The sequence below is a fragment of the Equus quagga genome, unplaced genomic scaffold, assembly GCF_021613505.1.
Source record: "Equus quagga isolate Etosha38 unplaced genomic scaffold, UCLA_HA_Equagga_1.0 203_RagTag, whole genome shotgun sequence".
Classification (NCBI taxonomy): domain Eukaryota; kingdom Metazoa; phylum Chordata; class Mammalia; order Perissodactyla; family Equidae; genus Equus; species Equus quagga.
In genome coordinates, this window is record NW_025798627.1 from 2,334,146 (window position 1) to 2,353,025 (window position 18,880).

The 18,880-nt window shown below is 38.5% G+C and overlaps 1 protein-coding gene across 2 annotated transcripts in view; it reads right to left on the reverse strand.

Annotated features, from left to right (window-relative positions):
• Positions 1-18,880, reverse strand: part of LOC124233455 (inactive phospholipase C-like protein 1) — a 327,640-nt gene that overhangs the window by 289,105 nt on the left and 19,655 nt on the right. The gene's annotated exons all lie outside the window — the stretch shown is intronic.

An 18,880-nucleotide genomic window follows, 5' to 3' on the forward strand; every position in this document is an offset into this window, starting at 1 on the left:
AATGAATGTCATACGCGGTTTGATTAAGAGATGGTGGCAGCTAGTTGGACTGCTTCTTATAACACTAGTTCACCGCTGTCATGAGGTCGGGTGAAAAGCCATTCAGAAGGAAGTACTGGCCGCAGCTGCTCGGAACGTATATAGACCATGTCATAAAGATTTGTGTAGACTTACAGACTTTGCATACCGGCCAATGGGCAGTATTTTTATTTGAGGAGCTGCTAGTTAAGTGGATTGTCAAGTCTTCATTTTTTTAGGAACAGCCTAAAATATATCTTAAATATATTTATATAAATATGTTGTATTCCTCACTTCCGGGCCACAGCAAACTTGAGGGACAGGCGTAATTCCCATTTTACCAATGAAGAAACTGAGGCTCAGAAAAATTTTAAAACTTGCTCATGATCACACAGCTAGTAAGTAGCAAAGCCAAGATTCCAGGATCCAAGATGGAATTCTTCAGTCTGTATCCTCTTCCCCGCCCAAGCTATTCCCTAAATATTTAAGTTCCTATTAAGTAAAGTGAACCTAGTGATGACAGACCATGTTAACTAAGGTCAAGGATCCTTTCAGGAATATGGAAGAGAAGAAGTCATCTTGGTTCAATTTGGGGAGAGAAATAAATCAAGCATGTGCCTAACACTTAGTAGGAGCTATAGAGGACACAAGAAAAGTCTAAAACGTGGTCCCTCTCTTCAGAGTTGGTAAAATGATTCTAACAAAGAATAAACAAAGGACACTGTAATTTCCCAGTGATTATAGCATAGTTTCTAACTTAATTCCTTCTTGTCAAAATCAAGGTTATCTATAGTTGATAAGCTGAGAGAATACTAGGGGTTGCTGGGATTGGGCCCAGTGTCATTCAGCAAAACACTATTTCTAGTTCTCATGACAACCTTTCAGAGTGAATCCATGATTGTTTTGCACAAGAATTCCAGCCAAAATTCCAATTTTTTCTGAATGCCTTAATAAAGGAAGCTGTGTTTAAATCTAATGAACATAAAGAGGCAGAAAATGTTGCATCCTTTGTAGTCTCTTCCACCCACTGACTAGCACCTCACCCATCAGAACCTAGCAGGAGGCAACACCTAAGACAGGAGCCCAGGAGGAGGCCTCTCAGATTCTCAGTAGCCTTGATTAAAAAGGTTGCAGAAAAAAACAGACAATGTTGCCCCTTAACCATACTATTACTCATAATAAATTGAGTAATAGCTGCCAATTTTATGGTTCACTCCTTCCCTTAATTTTAAAGATTTATTTTAAGATTGGTCATTATTTATTTAAGGCCCCCATCTTTACAGCACATTATACTCTATCTTTTTGTGGTCCCATCCAAGGACCACAAACCAAACAGTTTGAAAGAGGTCTTGCTTTGAAAGAATTTACAACCTAACAAGGAAAAAAGAAATTTAAACATGCAGAAAACCTGAGTCTGAGTCAGACATGATTTTTTTAATAGTCAAGTTTTCATTCACATCTTGTACATATTCCCAAACTTTCCCAAAATGAGAATAATTCCAGGAGAAAAAAAAGAGTCTGAAGTAATTAGCTGTAAGAGATCTTTTGTTAAATAAAAAGGAAAGGTTCAGTTGAATTGTAAGGTGAAATCAGTTCAACTAAATTAATGAGGAAGCTATTTCTAATAGAGGCCTTTACCAAGTTTTAGGTGTCCCTTAAGCTTGAGTTAGTGCCAGGGTAGGAGTTAGGGGGTTTTTCCTAAAATTTCAATCAACATGAAGCAATCAACCTGAACAGTGTCAAATGCAGTTAAGTACTTAAAAATCATTTGCTGAACTAAATTCATTTATAGTTCATACGTTTACTCTATGATTTGAGGAAGTTGAAACTCATCTCTGAACAAACGACCCTACGGCAAAAATTGTACAACTGTTTTTCAAGAAGGAGCAAGTAGGGTCACAATTACAAATACTGCTGGATGGTCTACAGAACTCTTTTGGGAGGGATAGGAAGATTTTTTTTTAATAACTACTGACTATATCAACTAAAATAAAAGTTTCTGCACATTTTTCTTTGTAATGCTGCAAGAAATCAGAGAAAAACCAATTATGACCAAGCTCTACAACTCCAAAGACCATGAGCAGAGGCACTGGAGTCCCCATCACTTCAGAAGAGTGACCACCTCAACCCCAGTCAGGTTATACCCGGCAGCCACAAGACAGGCTTTGCTCCATGACTCAAAAGGTACCACTCTATTCAAAGCCCTTCACGATCAAAATCTTAAGAATTATTTTTAAGTATTGATTCCTATATATCTCTGCAAAGTCCTGACTATTCTTACCTCAAAACCAGCTCAGATTTTATCTTGTCTATTTCCACATAATAACTAACATATATTGACTATCTACCAGTATCAACTACCTAACTAACCACTCCACATTAAGTCTTTCATTTAGTCCTCCCAACTACCCTATGATGTAGGTTCTGCTACAATGATGACGTTGAGAGTCAAATAGATTAAGGAACCTGCCTGATGTCACAGAGCTAACAGAAAGAGAATCAGGACTGCAATACTGGTAGTCCCATCCTAGGGCCCACCCTTTAAGGGCAGTGTGATAATGGCAGGCACCTCCTGGACCTAGCACCTAATTCTAGAAGCTTCTAGCCTTTCTCCTTATCCCTGATTTATCTCCATTGTTTCGCACAGGTATTAAGAAAAATCTTTCTTAACTTCTTTTTTCTACTAATTACTTTCCTATTTAAGAAAAGTGCAATGGCTTTACAGATTATATTAAATTGAATGCAGCTGCCATATCAAGCCTGCATTCAGTCAACCCATCATATCATCTCAAATTCAGGAACATAGCCTCTTTACTATAAAGACAACTTACTGAACTGCTGTCAATGGAATATGGTTTTTTTTCCCCACAAGTAAAATTCTCCTGATGATTTATATTTATAGAAATATAGCATCCAGAGAAAGGGAGGTAAAACAGTGCCCTACAGGGGACCATAGTGCATCTGGTATAGCAACCAGTGTTATGGTCTAGGGACAACATTTTAAATGAAACACTGACAAATTAGAACATGCCACTCACTTGCTGTGTGAATCTGGGCAAGTTATTTAACCTATCTGTGCCTCAATTTCTTCATCTATATGAAATGGAGTAGACAGTCCCTACTTCATAAGCCCAGTGAGAATTATGTGAGTTAATACATGTAAAGTGCTTAGAACATGGAAACATGGTAAGCACTCAATAAATATCCAGGGTTATTGTCGTGGTGGGAGTGTGGGAGGAGACATCCGCGTAACTCCCTTCAAACATGTCAAGAACTGTCACGTGCAGACTTAAACTAATCTTTCTAGACCCTGAAGGTAGAAATTAAACTGACTAGAAAATGTATTGGAGAACAATTTGACTTGGACTCAACATAACAATGTTTTCAAACAACAAAAGCAGCCTGAAAATGGAATTGGCTCCCTTGTGAGAGAGGGACTCCCTGCTAATGGAGACCAAAACCCACGCGTCCCAGGGACTCCTGCTCCCGAGTGGTTACCTGCACCCGACAACCTCCAGAGGCTCACCTAAGACAGTCCATCAGAGTCTTTCCCACAGTGTGTTGCACGCAGTAGTTACTCAAAACGTCCTGTATTGTTCTTTGGGGGATTTCTCCATGTTTCACATATGGTACGCTTTTGCGAGTCAGGATAAAGGATAAAAAGTGCAGGCCATGTCTGTGAGACATAACTTTGAAGTTAACTGGTTCATACAGGTATTGAAACAGGCCTAGTAGCACATGAGCCATGTTCTTGTCAGTTGTCCTAACCAGATAAAACAATGTAAACTCAAAACATAATGTTTAACTCCCTCATATCACACCACTTTGATTCCTTCTCCAAGTTAAGAATATATTCCATGACTAATTCTTTGAACCTTAACAAACACTTCTAGTTTCCTTTTCTTCATTTTACTAACAAGAATCTCCTAAACTTTAAGCTGAGTAGGTGGCCACCTAGATAGAGACTACATTTCCTAGCCTTTTGCAATTGGGTATGGCCACATGACTAACAGGCCAATAGGATATGTGTAGAAGTAATATGCGCAACTTACAGGTTACTTCCTTAAAAGAAAGCTACTTGCCCTCCACTTTCCTTTTCCCCCTTTTTATGGGCTAGAAGGAGGATGTGGTGATGGTGGGCCAGTTTAATCAAAGGGACAAGACAACATCTTACTTTTGGAGCAGAGCCACTTACCTGATTCAGAATAACCTGCCTACTGGTGGAATGTTATTTATTAGAGAAATAAACTTGTATCTTGTTTAAGCCACTATATATTGAGATCTTTGTTACAGCAACTTAGCTTCCTAACAAATGCAAGTGTTTCTAAATATGGAGAGTGAACTCCTTTATTTCAAAGCCTCAGAGATTTGTGTATAAATATTCTCAGGTAAATTCCACCTTTAATAAACATTTTTATAGTGAAATTTTAAATTCTAATGTAGATCAAACCAACCACCTAAATGGTGGTTGATACCGGGTACAATCATGAACAGAATACTTCCTGAAATCTGGAAACAGAATAGTTTATAAAAAGACTCAAATGATAAAGGAAAAAGAGTACTTGAAGAAAACTACAAAGAGAGTTCCTCAAGGGTCATAGCACCAAGATCCTTATTGGAATAACACAAATAATCTACCTTAGTCACTTACTTGATCTTCAAAATGCTTTAGCCATTTTCAGCTGTAAAAACTAAAAATCAAAATTGAAACCATGAATAAAAGTTCGTAAAGACTTAAGACAAAATCAGATAAACACGAAGGTAAGCTTTTATGTCCGTAAGAAGCCTCAGAGCAATGTTTTGGTACTTTGTAAAAAAGCAAATTTTTAAAAGATAATATTAGGAATAGTTGTTAAAGGACTTAAATCACAGTTTGGCTTTCTCCAGACTTTTCTTAAAGGAGCCCAGTATGACAAAAATATCCTTTGCAGAGTTTTCATATTATTTAAGTAAATACCTATTATCTACATCTAGGAATTTTTAAAATTATGATTCCAACTTTTTTTATGTTATGTAATGCCACTAAAACCACTACATTCTCAGTTGATCCCAATGTCAGTGGAGAGTACTGTTTTTCTCTTCTGGCTTTTAATAGGCTTTATGCAATGGAAAACATTCCATAAGCTGGTCTTATTATCCATGAAACCAGAGAGCAACTGGTTCTCTATAATGTGAGCTTGCATGCAAATTACCCTTTAATACATGCAGCACTGAGGAAACTGTGGGCTTTATTCTTATTTTCACATCTTACATTTTCACACAGGCTGGAAACCCCCTTACACTGACAATAGAGTCATGTGCCACATAATGACATTTCAGTCAATGACCAAACACACATATGACAGTCGTCCCATAAGATTAGTACCATATAGCCTAGGCGTACGGTAGGCTATACCATCTAGGTTTGTGTAAGTATTGTAGGGGAGGAAGAGATTTTCCTCTACCCTTCTAGGTCCTTCTGGCTAGTCTAAGAATTAAATTGACATGAGACAGATTAACAGGAGAAAAACAAACAGAAGTTTAACAACACGTATACACGGGAGAAACCTAGGAAAACCAAGTCACTAGCCAAAATTGTGAAAGCCCTCACCTTAAATATCATCCTCAGCTAAAGACAAAAGAAGATGTCGGGGTAGAGCAAGTCAGGGACTTCAAAGGTAAGGAAGGCAATTCACAGGTAGGTGAAAAGGAGAAAACATTCAGAAAACAAGTGTTTGGTCACACAGAAACAGAAGAACACAGAGGGGAGCCCCAAAAACAGGCTTTTCTAGGTTCCTCCCTGTTTACTACCTAGTTCATGTTACACTAAGGTGATAGCTCACTTCCTGAGACAGGTTTTTTAATCTAAATTCTTTTAGGCAGTCAAGGGAGAGATAACAAGAAAAACTTTGAGTCTTTTGTTTCTTAAAAATCATCAGTCTAAAGTAATCTCATATTAAAAAGATACACTTTGCTCTTTCCACCATCTTGGAGGCTGTGGACGCCTGCTGGAGACAGGACTTCTAAAATGATAAGTATTTCTGGAAGTCTGTGGTCCAAGGCCATATTTGCTGGCCATAAGAGGGGTCTCCAGAAGCAAAGGGAGCACACAGCACTTCTTACAATTGAAGGCGTTTATGCTCGAGGTGAAACTGAATTCCATCTAGGCAAGAGATGTGCTTATGTGTACAAAGCAAAGAACAGCACAGTGACTCCTGGCGGCAAACCTAACAAAACCAGAGCAGCCTGGGGAAAGGTAATTCCTGCTCATGGAAACAGTAGCATGCTTTGTACCAAATTCTGAAGCAACCTTCCTGCTAAGGCCTTTGGATACAGAATCCGTGTGATGCTGTAGTCTTCAAGGATTTAAACTTATTAAAAAGTAAATAAATAAGTGAGGATTTGTAAAAACTAAAAATTTTTTTTGAAAATAAAGAAATACATTTTAGGGTAGCAAATATTGTTCCCCTTCATTATGATGTCACACAACAATGAAAATGCCTAACAATACATTTCTCAGAATGTATCCCCGTCACCAAGCAATACGTGACTGTATGGACAGAAACAGGATAATGACTGAGGCCCAGGTAAACGTGTTTCACGTATGGGTGTTAGGAGTACCTTCTACAATATGATTCTTCTAATGAAACTTATTCAGTAAAGTTGAAAGGGGGTAAAATAAATAGTTGATTTTAAACACTAGCCACCAGGACTCATCAAAATATGTCTTAAGGAAAAAAATAAAGACTCATCCCAAACAAAACTACCTACACCTTTAACCACAGAAAATCTTCCTCTGTCTGGAACATCATCCCTTTCTCCAATTATGATTTATGAAGTTTTACACTTTTAATAGCGAGGATAGAAATGGACATATGCCCAAACATAGATATCAGTTGAATCAATTTTCCTGGAAAGTTTTCAGAGGTACATTCTACTCAGAGTCAAGTCAAACACATGTGAATGTTCAAGTATGAAAATTGTCCTTCATTTCTTGTGAAAGATACAGTAAGAATAAAATCCAGAAATCTGAATCCCCTTCTTATTAAACCTTATAAGGTCATAAAAAGTTGTAAGACGCTGGTACCAGTTCTCCACCAATTTGCTTAATAATTTGAGGAAGTCAGTAATTTGCTTAATGATTTGAGGAAGTAAGTCTCAGTTTCCAAAACGTAAAGAGGCAGATGCAACTATTAGGAGGTAAACTCTAAAAGTTCCTTCAGTTCAATATTCTATTAATGTTCTACATATTAAAGTATAAAAAGTATATTATGTAAAATTGCAGCAGCAGTTATAAATGAAATGTTCCTAAAATCCATAAACTAATTTTTTTAACTACTATCAAAATCCTAAATCTTAACCCAGTGGACTCTTCATATTTGTTAACAAATTATATTTTTATTTAAAGAATCTAATAAAATTTATCTAGAATTGGAAAAAATAATCATTATAACAACGACCTAGTTGTGAAACTAGGATGTGATAGAATAATGACCTCCCCAAATTTATATGTCCTATTCCCCACAACTTTTGAATATAGAGTATGTTAGGTTCTTCGACAAAGAGGCATTAAGATTACAGATAGAATTAAGATCGCTAATCAACTGACTTTAAACTGGGAAGATTATCTTGGACTATCTGGGTGAGCCCAACGTAATCACAAGGATGTTTAAATTGGAAGAGGGAGAAGAGTTAGAATGGGGAAGGGCAGAAAATGAAAGTTAAGATGGTGTGATATGCAAAAGACTCCACTGGCCATTGCTGGCTTTGAAGGCGGAAGGGGCATGATCCAAAGAATGCAGACAGATTCTAGAAGCTAAAAGGGGTAAGAGAATGGATTTCCTCCTAGAACCTTCAAAAAGGAACACAGCCCTGCCAATACCTTGATTTTAACCAAGTGAGACGCATTGCAGACTTCAAACCTCCGGAACCATAAGATAATAAATTTGTGTTGTTTGAAGCCACTAAGTCTGTGGTAACTTGTTACAGCAGCAATAGGAAATTAATATTTAGGGTTTCTAAAATGCAGGTTTTGAAAAGTAAGAAACCCAAACCTCCAATCTAGGAGGCATGCCAAAACAATCACATCAGATATATTGCTGTTTCTTAGATCCCTCTGAAGTCAACTTAAATGAAATGAGGTATATGTGTTGGCTCAATAAATGGTGGTTGCTTTTATTGTAGAAAAATGCAAGATTGAACCACCCTAACTTTGCTTTCTATCTGGCCCAATTCCAACCAGATCAACATGTTCTTAAATCACTGTTTTTTTGAAATTTGGGGTATTGTTGGTTTGGTGGATAAAAGAAAATAGGGAGGAAAATTCTGCCCTTCCACCACCCTACTAAACACACACACACTTAATAGCTGTGAGACCCGGGACAAGTTTCCACACCTCTCAGAGCCTGGCTTCCTCATCTGTAAGGTTGAAATAATAATGATAGCTATGTCTTGCCAGGCTGTTATAAGAATGAAAGATAATGTACAATCTTGGCAATGTTAGTGCCCGTGATTATTCTATACCATGAAATCTCTAAAGAACCCTCCATTACCTATCTTTGGCATCATAAACAATCTCTCTAATGGTTCCCTGGAAGAATGGGAGAGATGGTAACAGCCAAGCTTAGTAAATGAAGGGGTAAAATTAGAGAATGACCTCTAAATTCTCCAATTCTATAATAATGTAATTGGATAATTAAGCAGTCTCAAGTTGCTGAACTATAAACATGTGAGTTTTATTTTTCCCACAACTGCTGCCTCCAAACTATGCCATTTCAGATCCCTTTGCCCCGGGTACTCTACTTATTACCAATAGCTTACTCAGATTCCATAATGTTTCTGTCTCTTTCAGTTATTAGAAGGGTTCTTTCAAGTCCTTAAAAACTTAGTCTTGTTCATTTTAAGATTTCAATCTCATATTCAGTTCAAGGTGCTCTTCTCTACCCTATAACCCCCAAAGCAAGTTAGAATGGTGGTTACAGTGCCTGGGACCACTTCTCCCTTCCTCTTCCTCCCAGGACTTCCCTTCTAGGGTTGGGCTGGAGGAAAGATAGGAGAGGCCAAGGTTTCCCCAGAGATGGCCCCATAGGGATGCTGCAGGCTCCATTGAGTTGGTATTTTCTGTTCCTCAGGTTAACACTGAATTGGCCATTGGTTGTCTCTACCATATGAGGCAGGCATCCAAATGGTGACCCCCTGTGGAGCTGCTGGTTCTCCATGGTGCCTTTCTTCCCTGCATATTTATCACCCTGGTGTTAGAGATCTGGCTTGAAAAGTGACCTCTTCCTCCCAATCCTTGTGTCAGCATTTTGTTAATAGAGTCCCTCTGCCCAAATGGCCTTTTCGGGTGGGGCACCAGCAAGAGGCCTGGCCATCTTCTATAGTGTCCTCCACACCCAGGATAGCATTAGGGGCTCTGATGGTCCAGTAACTCAGTACCTTCCAGAAAAGAGATTAGCATCAGTCCCAACTTATAGGGATACTTGGTAGAGAGGCAGTCTTTTGGATGCCATCACCATCACACATTCTCTTGAGTCCTTTCTTTCTCAATCTCAGAAAGGGTACTGAGCACTTTTTCCCCCAATGAGGAAAGTGGAAGGAACAGGCTCTCTTCAGGAAGCATAACCTCCCTCCAAGGTTACCTCCTCCCTCCCAGTCCTCCCCTTATTTAGCCTGGGGAGGAAGGGTGGGCAAGAGGAGTAGTGAAGGCTGCCTCTCCATAAGACGGGGTGGTGGCTGAACACAACAGCTCACAGTCCCCTGAATGTGTGGAATCTTAGACCTTTTGTTTTTAAGCTGTGATGGTTAATTCCAGCACTCACAACTACTTCCATCCTGTTACACCAACTTCTATGATGATTTATTTGTCAGAAGCAATTTCTCTATATTGGCGAACCTGTCATGCTCAGGGTGCAACTATGAAGAATTTCCTTGGACTTTACTAGGGCTAGGGGTAGCAAAACAGCAAAATAGACAAAGTTTATCTTTAATGCCAAGCATTCCCACCAACAACCCAGACCAATCCTTCCTACATCCTTCCCAGGAATCTCTAGATTCAAAGGGCGTTGTGCCCAGCAACTACTGCTAGGTGTGTTAAGGTGTGAGGTATTAATTAGTTAAAAGGCTCTCCAGAAGAACCAAAAAGCCATCGGAATCCAAAAAATTGAAATCCCAAATATATAACTTCTGGCAGAATGATCCAGGTAAAGAGACATTTGTCGAGCCATTTACCCTGTCCACTTATAAATATGGTCCCATCTGACTCCATTCCCCTCAATCACACCTTGATCCTTCTCTTTCTCTTCTCCCCAAACCCCAGAAATCTCAACTTCCGGTCAAGTTTAACTACTAACACTTCTGAGTGTGCTTCTCACAGCCCATGCAGCTACTTCTGTGACAAACATGTCTTTGGATAAAGACCATCATCCCAGCTGTAAGAAAGCTGGGGATCAAAAGGTCACCTGCTGTTGAGGCTTCCCACTTCCAATGTGTCTAGCAACAAGTGTGTGTACATACACACACACACACACACACACACACACACACATACCACTGCATTTTTCACAAAACTAGCTTGATCTCATGCTAACTGAACATGAGAAAGTGTTAGGAAAAATATTTCCTTTAAAGTTTCAGATGTTTGAGGAAAGCCTTATTTTTTTTCCAAAACAAAAACCCACTTTAAGAGAATTTTACCCAATATCTTATTGTACAAATGCTGCAATAGAAAAAAAGAGAGAGAAAGAAACTAAAGGCCAAAGTCCAATAACCCTTCAATAATTTAACATAACCGCAGATAGATAACTACAGCTGACATGTGAGTGTTTCAACAAGAAAGCTGACTGTGCCTTTAACACCTGGCCAGTCTCCAAGTGATGGGGACAAACCTCTGGGTACCATTTGGCCACCATACTGTATCACTACACAGCATAAGGGACTCATTACCTTTAACACAATAAAGCAGCCACAAGCACAATTTCATGACATAATCATATATTTGAATTTCCCACATATTGATCTTGTAATTTCTACCAAAAAAAGGAATTAAATGATTAGAGAGACTTTCAGTTTAATGGAATCCCACAAATATTTACCAAGCTTCTCCTATGTGTGAGGAACTATATATCCACCTCAAGTGTATTTGGAAGGGAAATTTCAATCATACAACATCATATCCACCACCACTTAACAAAATTGCAACATTCTTGGATTAGAAACTCGGGATACTCCTTCTTGATTTATTGTTGCTAGAAGACAAAAATCCATAGCCTATGTCATTTATACCAAAGTTGGATCATAAACTCTTGCTTCATGGTAAAGATGCTAATTCTGGTCAAAGAGTAAAAATATACTAACAAGAGTTCCACTCCTCTCAAGGGAAAGTGGAGTATGAGATAATGTAAAGTCATGGGTATTTTACAGGAAAGGTTATGAAACTAAAAATACATACTCAAATGATCCTTAAGCAAGTTTCCCAAAACTGTTTTCAGAATCATTTCTTTTCGATTTGACAGCTAAACTTAGTTTTTAAGGTAACCATAAAATGTCTGCTATTTCATCCGCAATAGCTAAGGTGTAAGTTAACAGGATTTAAGAGAACATATACCATAAAGATTGAAAACAACATCTAGAACTCGACTATTTGGGGCCATTTCCTGGCTCTGCCATTTACTAGCTATGTGATCTTGGCACGTCACTTAACATTTCTCCACCTGTAAAAATGAAGATAATAGTAAAAAATACTCACCTCATATAGTTATATGTTATTGTGAGGACTGACTGAGTTAACACACATGAAGTGCTTAGAACAATGCTAGACACATAATGCAAACTATATAAGCACTCGCTTTTATTATAAAGAAAATTTCTCAATAGGAAAACCTCTTCAAGATGTTTACTGTGTGTTTTATCTATTAGATTAAACATAAAAAGAAAGCTATTTATTAATAGCATTTCTAAATACATAGTATTTAATTATAGCATGGAATCAATCATTCCAAAATATTTCAACAAGAGTTCACCAAAGGCTGGGGGCTGGCCCCGTGGCCGAGTGGTTAAGTTCGCGCTCCGCTGCAGGCGGCCCAGTGTTTCGTTGGTTCGAATCCTGGGCGCGGACATGGCACTGCTCATCAAACCACGCTGAGGCAGCGTCCCACATACCACAACTAGAAGAACCCACAATGAAGAATATACAACTATGTACTGGGGGGCTTTGGGGAGAAAAAGGAAAAAAATAAAATCTTAAAAAAAAAAAAAAGAGTTCACCAAAGGCTGAAGATATCTTTGCATCTTGTATGTCAGCCTCTAGGGGGAGCACAGACTCCCTCCCCACTACCCCCACCCCTACTCCCTGTTCCAAAAATTAGTCATGATAAATGATTAAGAAAGTGCAAGTTCAAAGACATTGATGGGCTATATTTCATGCAGGTGAGGAGACGAAGGTCAGAGTGCACATAGCATGGTCTCCTCTCTCTCCTCAACCCAACAACGGGCTGACTCGAGGGGGAACAGAGCAGGGCAGTTTGCACTCACTCTTCCCACTCAGTTGCCCTTTTCTGGAGCCAGACCCTAGCCCAGCCTGAGCCAAGGGCAGCTTGGAGGGGAAACCCATTCTCCCCCTGCTGACCCTTCACTCTCCACCCCAGAGAGTGTGCTCCTGAGCAGCCCACCCTCATCCCCAGCTGTCAGATCCGGGATGTGGGGTGGGGGCTTTAAGAACACAGGTTACTTGGTCTGCTTCGGTTTGAAGTCACTTGGGCCTTAGGGAAAAGCACCTACAAAGTTATCACCAGCCTTCTAGAGTTCTGCCTTGTAATCTGGTCCCAGCTAACAGTAAAGTGTCCTCTGTCTCTTTTTGCCTTCCTCGTGCATTTATCTCCCTCATCAGCTCACAGGAAAGGTGTTCTGAAAACAATCTCACCATCATTTCTACCCATTACATTGTACCATACCATAATATGTTTGCCTACTTACACCTACCGCCTGTGCTTCGTCCAGACTAGCCCTGAGTTAACATATGTTGCCAATCTTCCTCTTTTTTTCTGCTTGAGAAAGATTAGCCCTGAGCTAACATCTGTGCCAGTCTTCCTCTACTTTGTACGTGGGATGCCTCCAGGGCATGGCCAACAAGTGGAGCAGGTCCGCGCCAGGGATCCGGGCCAGCCAACCCTGGGCCACAGAAGCCAAGCGTGTGGAACTTTAACCACTCAGCCGCAAGACTGGGCATCTTTTAAAGGCTCTTGAACAGGTCAGCATGAAAGAATTAACAAAGCAGATATTATCTTTCAAAGATATTTTAAACTTTTGAATACAAAGTTGTATGGTTAAGGAAAACACAATATCCTTGCCTGTAACAGCTACACACTTCCATAAATTTACAAATACAAAGGAAGAAATCTTTGGAAACTAAGCACACTTACTAAAATAGTTTAGTTGTGTTGTTTTGTTTTGGATGGACTGAATTGTTTTCAAAATTAACTTGACTTTCCTCTTCCTGGAGTGATGATAATATAAATAATGATTCTCTTTGGCTCACCATGTACAATCCTACTTTTCTCAAAGTAATGCTAGACTAATTATTAGTGAGGTGAGTTCATTACTGTTGAAAATAACCTAGATTATGTCTCTCTTAAACACATCCACATAAGGTCTTACAAAATAAAACTACAAATCCAATCCAATTTTAAATCTAAGGGACTATTCCAATTCTTTGTCATACTATTTGTTGCCATCAAATGTTAACTGAAATACACGATACATCCGCCAAGACTCAAAAAAAGACAAAATGTTGTTGCTATAGAAGTTGACCATATGTTCCTAACTGCTATCATCACTTTAGCATACTCATTAATTACAGTAAATTCTGTCTATTGTATCCTATTACAGGAACTGGGATACAGAGATGAACTGGGATAAAGAGACAAATCAGATTCGATAAAACTACAAATAAACCTTCTTTACATTATCAAAACATATCAAAATACGAGATTTTGCAGAACTGACAGTTTTCACTGGAGTAAGATTTACTGATTTATTACCTTAGATTTAGATTGAAAGTACAATCAGATTATTCTCTCTCTCCATCAAAAAACCAATGTTTCATTTACTGGTGCTGAGATCCCAAGAGGAAACTCAGAAAGTGACTTTACTCTTGCCTCTTACTTCAGTTTAGTCATTTTAAGCTGGATAATTTTTTTAATGTACAAACTTATACATGTCTCAGTTTGAACATTGCTCCTGAAAATGGAATTGTGTTTAATGTCCACAATTATTAAAGTTGAACAGAAGTCCCTGGGGGAACGGGGAAGATGGTTGCAGTTCTTAACTGGAGTTACTCCCTGCCTGCAGCCTGACCAGTTGCTCAGCATTACCTAGAAGCATTAATGGACTGTTTGTTCAGTAGTAGCACCGAAGAAAAAATCGGCTGTCTCCTGATGTCTTTTCATAACACCCTGCTGTGCCTGAGGTGTGATTTGGCAATATATGTTCAATTGACATTTTACTGAACAAAATTTAATTACCTATCTCTAATGTAAAAAGAGAAAGGCTGGGAAAACAACCATTTGGTCTTAATTGCAATGTACATTTAGCCCCTCAATGGCTATCTAACTTAAACTTTTTGAACCTTAATATATTTTCCAAGAAGGAAAACAAACAGCGTAAATTCTGGTAGTAGTAGCCAACCGTAATCAACAGGCACTTCTAAAATCTTTCATCAAAATACGACAGGCCTCTTTAAATTCTATTCCTAATTCTCTTGAGAGATGCTATAAGAAATCACATCAGAAAGGCACTACAATGAGAAGTAACCACTTCTAAGGTGAAATGTGACCATGTTTCTATGACAATTTCAAAGAAAGTAAACACTGACTGTAGTTACTGGGAAAACAAAACATATCCACCCAAGAAGTTTAATGCTATTAATACAGCTGAGTCATACCTTAGAAGGAGCACCCCCCAACTGAAGCCACCACGGCATGCTCACAGCACCCCTTTATAATAAAGGCTGGCCAGCTCTGTAGTACAATCAGGTTGTTTTTCCAAAAGTCACCCATAAGTTGGTTATTTGAAACTTTTAACACATATTTCAACAGGCAAAGGAAAAGTCTATAAATGCTGATTAATTCCCAGGCCAATCTAAGGAAGCCTATTTAACTTACAATGTGCCTAAAATTGTTATTTTTCAATCATAACTGTCTCTATAAAAAAATACTTTCAGAGCTGCAACTTAACATCATCTATTCCATCACTCCCCTAGAATAATACATATTCCCATCCCCCAGGTACTTTCCTCTCTATATCCATCTAAAAGAGAATACAACCCTTCACAAACTCAACCGTCTGCAGGGCATGGGAGAAGAGGGCCCAGCGTAAAACAACAGATGTGCTCTCCATATACTGACAACAAGCAGAACATCTGCCAAATTGCTCTGCCTTTTCAAAAACAGTGCAGGCCTCACAAAATGACGACAGATAGGGAAGTTTGCAATCCCTTGCTAGAGTCACCCACCTCCAGGTGTTCTGAATTGGGGAGGAGCAGGGAGGAGTTTACCCCAGAAGCCTTGGGGCCCACGATTCAGACTCTTCTGCCCCTCTCTTCTATGTTCGTGTTGTTTCTAACCTAGAAAGTATTCATGGACTGTGGGCCTCCTGTACCTGAGAATCAGCATAAGAGCACAAGTTCTGGAGTCAAGTAGACACAGGTATGAATCCTGACCCCACGTTGAATCGGTAGGTCTTTGTGCCTCCCTTGTCTACTTCAGAGGGTTTGCTATGAGGATTAAGAGATATAATGTATGGAAACTTCTAGTTTAGTACCTGATTCATAGTAAGCAGCACTTCATAAAAGTGAATAAAATTCCCCTGGCCCCTCTGAGGAGAGCCATAATTTTGATTTGGGTCAACAGGTACCCAAAGCACATCTTTGAGATTGTGGTTCAGAAACCCACTGTGCCAGCCAGCCCCACAATGAACAGGACAGAATGACAAAGGCCATGACACAAAAATAACAAGACAGGACATATATAACCCCAAAGCCATTATGTTAGCTGCCTCGGCGCAGGTCTCAGCACCTCATTCCCAACTCCTGTCTTCATCCCACACACCTGTGTGCATGAGATCCATGTGATAATTTCTTCTAGAGAATTCATACTTAAGTAAAATCAAAAGGAAATGGAAAAAAACTGAATCCTTCATATGTTACATATAATGGAAGAAAACACAACTGCTATTTTAAAAACATGTGCAGGGCTGGCCCCATGGCCAAGTGGTTAAGGTCACACACTCCACTTCAGTGGCCCAGGGCTTTGCCAGTTTGAATCCTGGGTGCGGACCTAGTACAGCTCATCAAGCCATGCTGAGGCAGCATCCCACACAGCACAATCAGAAGGACCTACAACTGGAATGTACAACTATATACTGGGGGGCCTTGGGGAGAAGAGAATAAAAGAAGAAGATTGGCAACAGATGTCAGCTCAAATGCCAATCTTAAAAAAAAAAAATGTGTATCTCAATCCCCATCATCTAGTACAGGGACTAAGCTACACCGCTTTCTATTTCCAGAACATTACAGAGTTATAGAGCTATAAATTAGAATCTAAAATGTTAAATATTTTAAACATGTAAGTTTGATATCAAGTACCAGATACATAAATGGTCTAATTTCTTAAGTAGAAATATTCAAAGGTACAATAGTACATACTTGTTAGATGGTACCAATCTCGCATGTAACTAACTTGTCATTTTAAACCACAAGTCATCAAGAAGCAATTAAGATGGAGTCTATTGCAATATTGTGGTATACAAAAATGCACTAACCAAAAAACGCACAACATTTATCAATGTCAATGCTGTCAAAAACAATCACAGAAAAACATAGAGAAAAAACGGTCAGAGTAAAAAGAACCTAGTTTAATTTTCACATTAAATTTTTTAAAATTTAGGACTGGGCATAGAAGGGAAGAAACACAATCATAGTAAAAAGAAGACTTTCCGAAGATGTGTAAAGATAAATGTTGTCATTGTTTTCATCAGCTGAGAAGGAAATTAACTAAACACATGTTTTCACAAATTAGTGAGGGCAAATTTACTGAAAACATTCCTTTTATTAATATACGAGAGAGTCTGTTTTCTGGCATGACAGAGGAACACACTATTCTGATTTATCTAATACTCAAGTTAATAGAGAATTAGCAGTCAAATAATTAGAATAGAAACAATACCCTAAAATGAGCTGAAAATAATTTCATATTTGATGCTTCATAATCTTTCAGTGGCTCAGAGTTATGATCATGAATATCAATTATTACTGTAGTAAGGCTATTTGGAACAGCATTTAATAGTTTGGTTAATGTAATATGTACTAAAGCCTTTCTTTTTTGTGTATATTTCTACGCCAAATAAAAAGAACTCTTGGCAAAACTATGAAGAACATATTTTTCTCTCAATACAGAACATGTGCTACATATTTCTTATATGATCTAGACATTTTTTAGGAACTCTCATTTTTAGTAAGCTAAAGTGAACAAACTATGGGGCAGTAGATTTAAGACAGAAAGGTCCTTGATCTCTGAGAGGGAGTGAAAGAGAGCCCACCACCTGCCTCCTTCCCCACTAGAAGGGAATGAAGGCCTCTGGGAATAGACCCCAAGGACCGATGCCCACTGTGACCTACCAGGTTATCCTTGAAGATTAACTGACCTATCACAGTGACCTTAAACAACCTTCTAGGCATCAAAAATGTCTGGAGCAAATCTGAAGATAAGAGCCCTGTAAAACTCTAGCCAAATTTTATTATATAAATCAGGAGCATCAGTAGTTCACTATAGACACGTATAGAGACTTAAGAATATATATACACGGAATATTTATGGAAGGATACACAAGAAAGTGTTAACAGCTATGGTAGTAGACTATGTATACAAGAGTGTGGAGTGGCTAGGAGTCTTCTTTTCATACTCCTTTGCGACATTTGTTTTTATCATATGCATATATTACTTTTCCAATAAAATCTAATTTAAAATAATAATAATAATTCAGTTCATTTTCTAGCATCTTTAATTTTAAAGGTCATTTATTAAACACTTATTTTACTATTAAATAGGGAAAAGATCAAGTTGATACTCTGATGCCTCCCTCCTTTTTTGTCACAAAAAGAACTTCAAAACAAGCACCATTAGTCAGCAAGGACTCTTCTGAGAACATAAACCAGCACATAGTACAATTTAAAAGTTGCAGATTTAGCTGCAAGAATTTGTATATTTCTTACACTCGTTCCTTTTATTTTTTACAACACTACAGAGCCCACTGCTTTTTATAATGGTATATTTTAAACTCTCTTTAGATGCCTGTTTTCACACACAGAGGACCACATGTAGTTATCAGTATCTTAGGATCCAAAATATATGTTTCCTAATTGTGACCTTTTTTTTTTAAGTTTCTAAACAATAGGCTTTCTGACCTGTGGGTTACAAGAGAAAAAAAGGGTCATTTGCTTTTTATCCAAATTCACACCCAGAATTGAACACTTCTTTTCACATAATCTGAAAGTCACAAAATAACAGAAACTACTACAAGTCATTTGCAATTACCGCCCACTCTTCTTTCAATATAGAAATCTCCCTCTCTGTTGGTTTTAAACTTCCATGTATCAGTGTTGGGGAAAAGCCCAGACCATACTTGGAGCGAGCTGGATAGATGTACTGTGAGAGCAGTCTACCCACACTGGAGGAGGGAGCTCCAATTTAGAGCTTGAGAAAGAGACATGCATTCTGCAGTGGTTACACAGCTTAAACCTGAACAAGGGTTTTGAATGTATTAGCACAGCAAGTAAGTTCCAAGTCCATCCTTCATTATCATCTTTGGCTTCTCTTTTATATACAAGTAG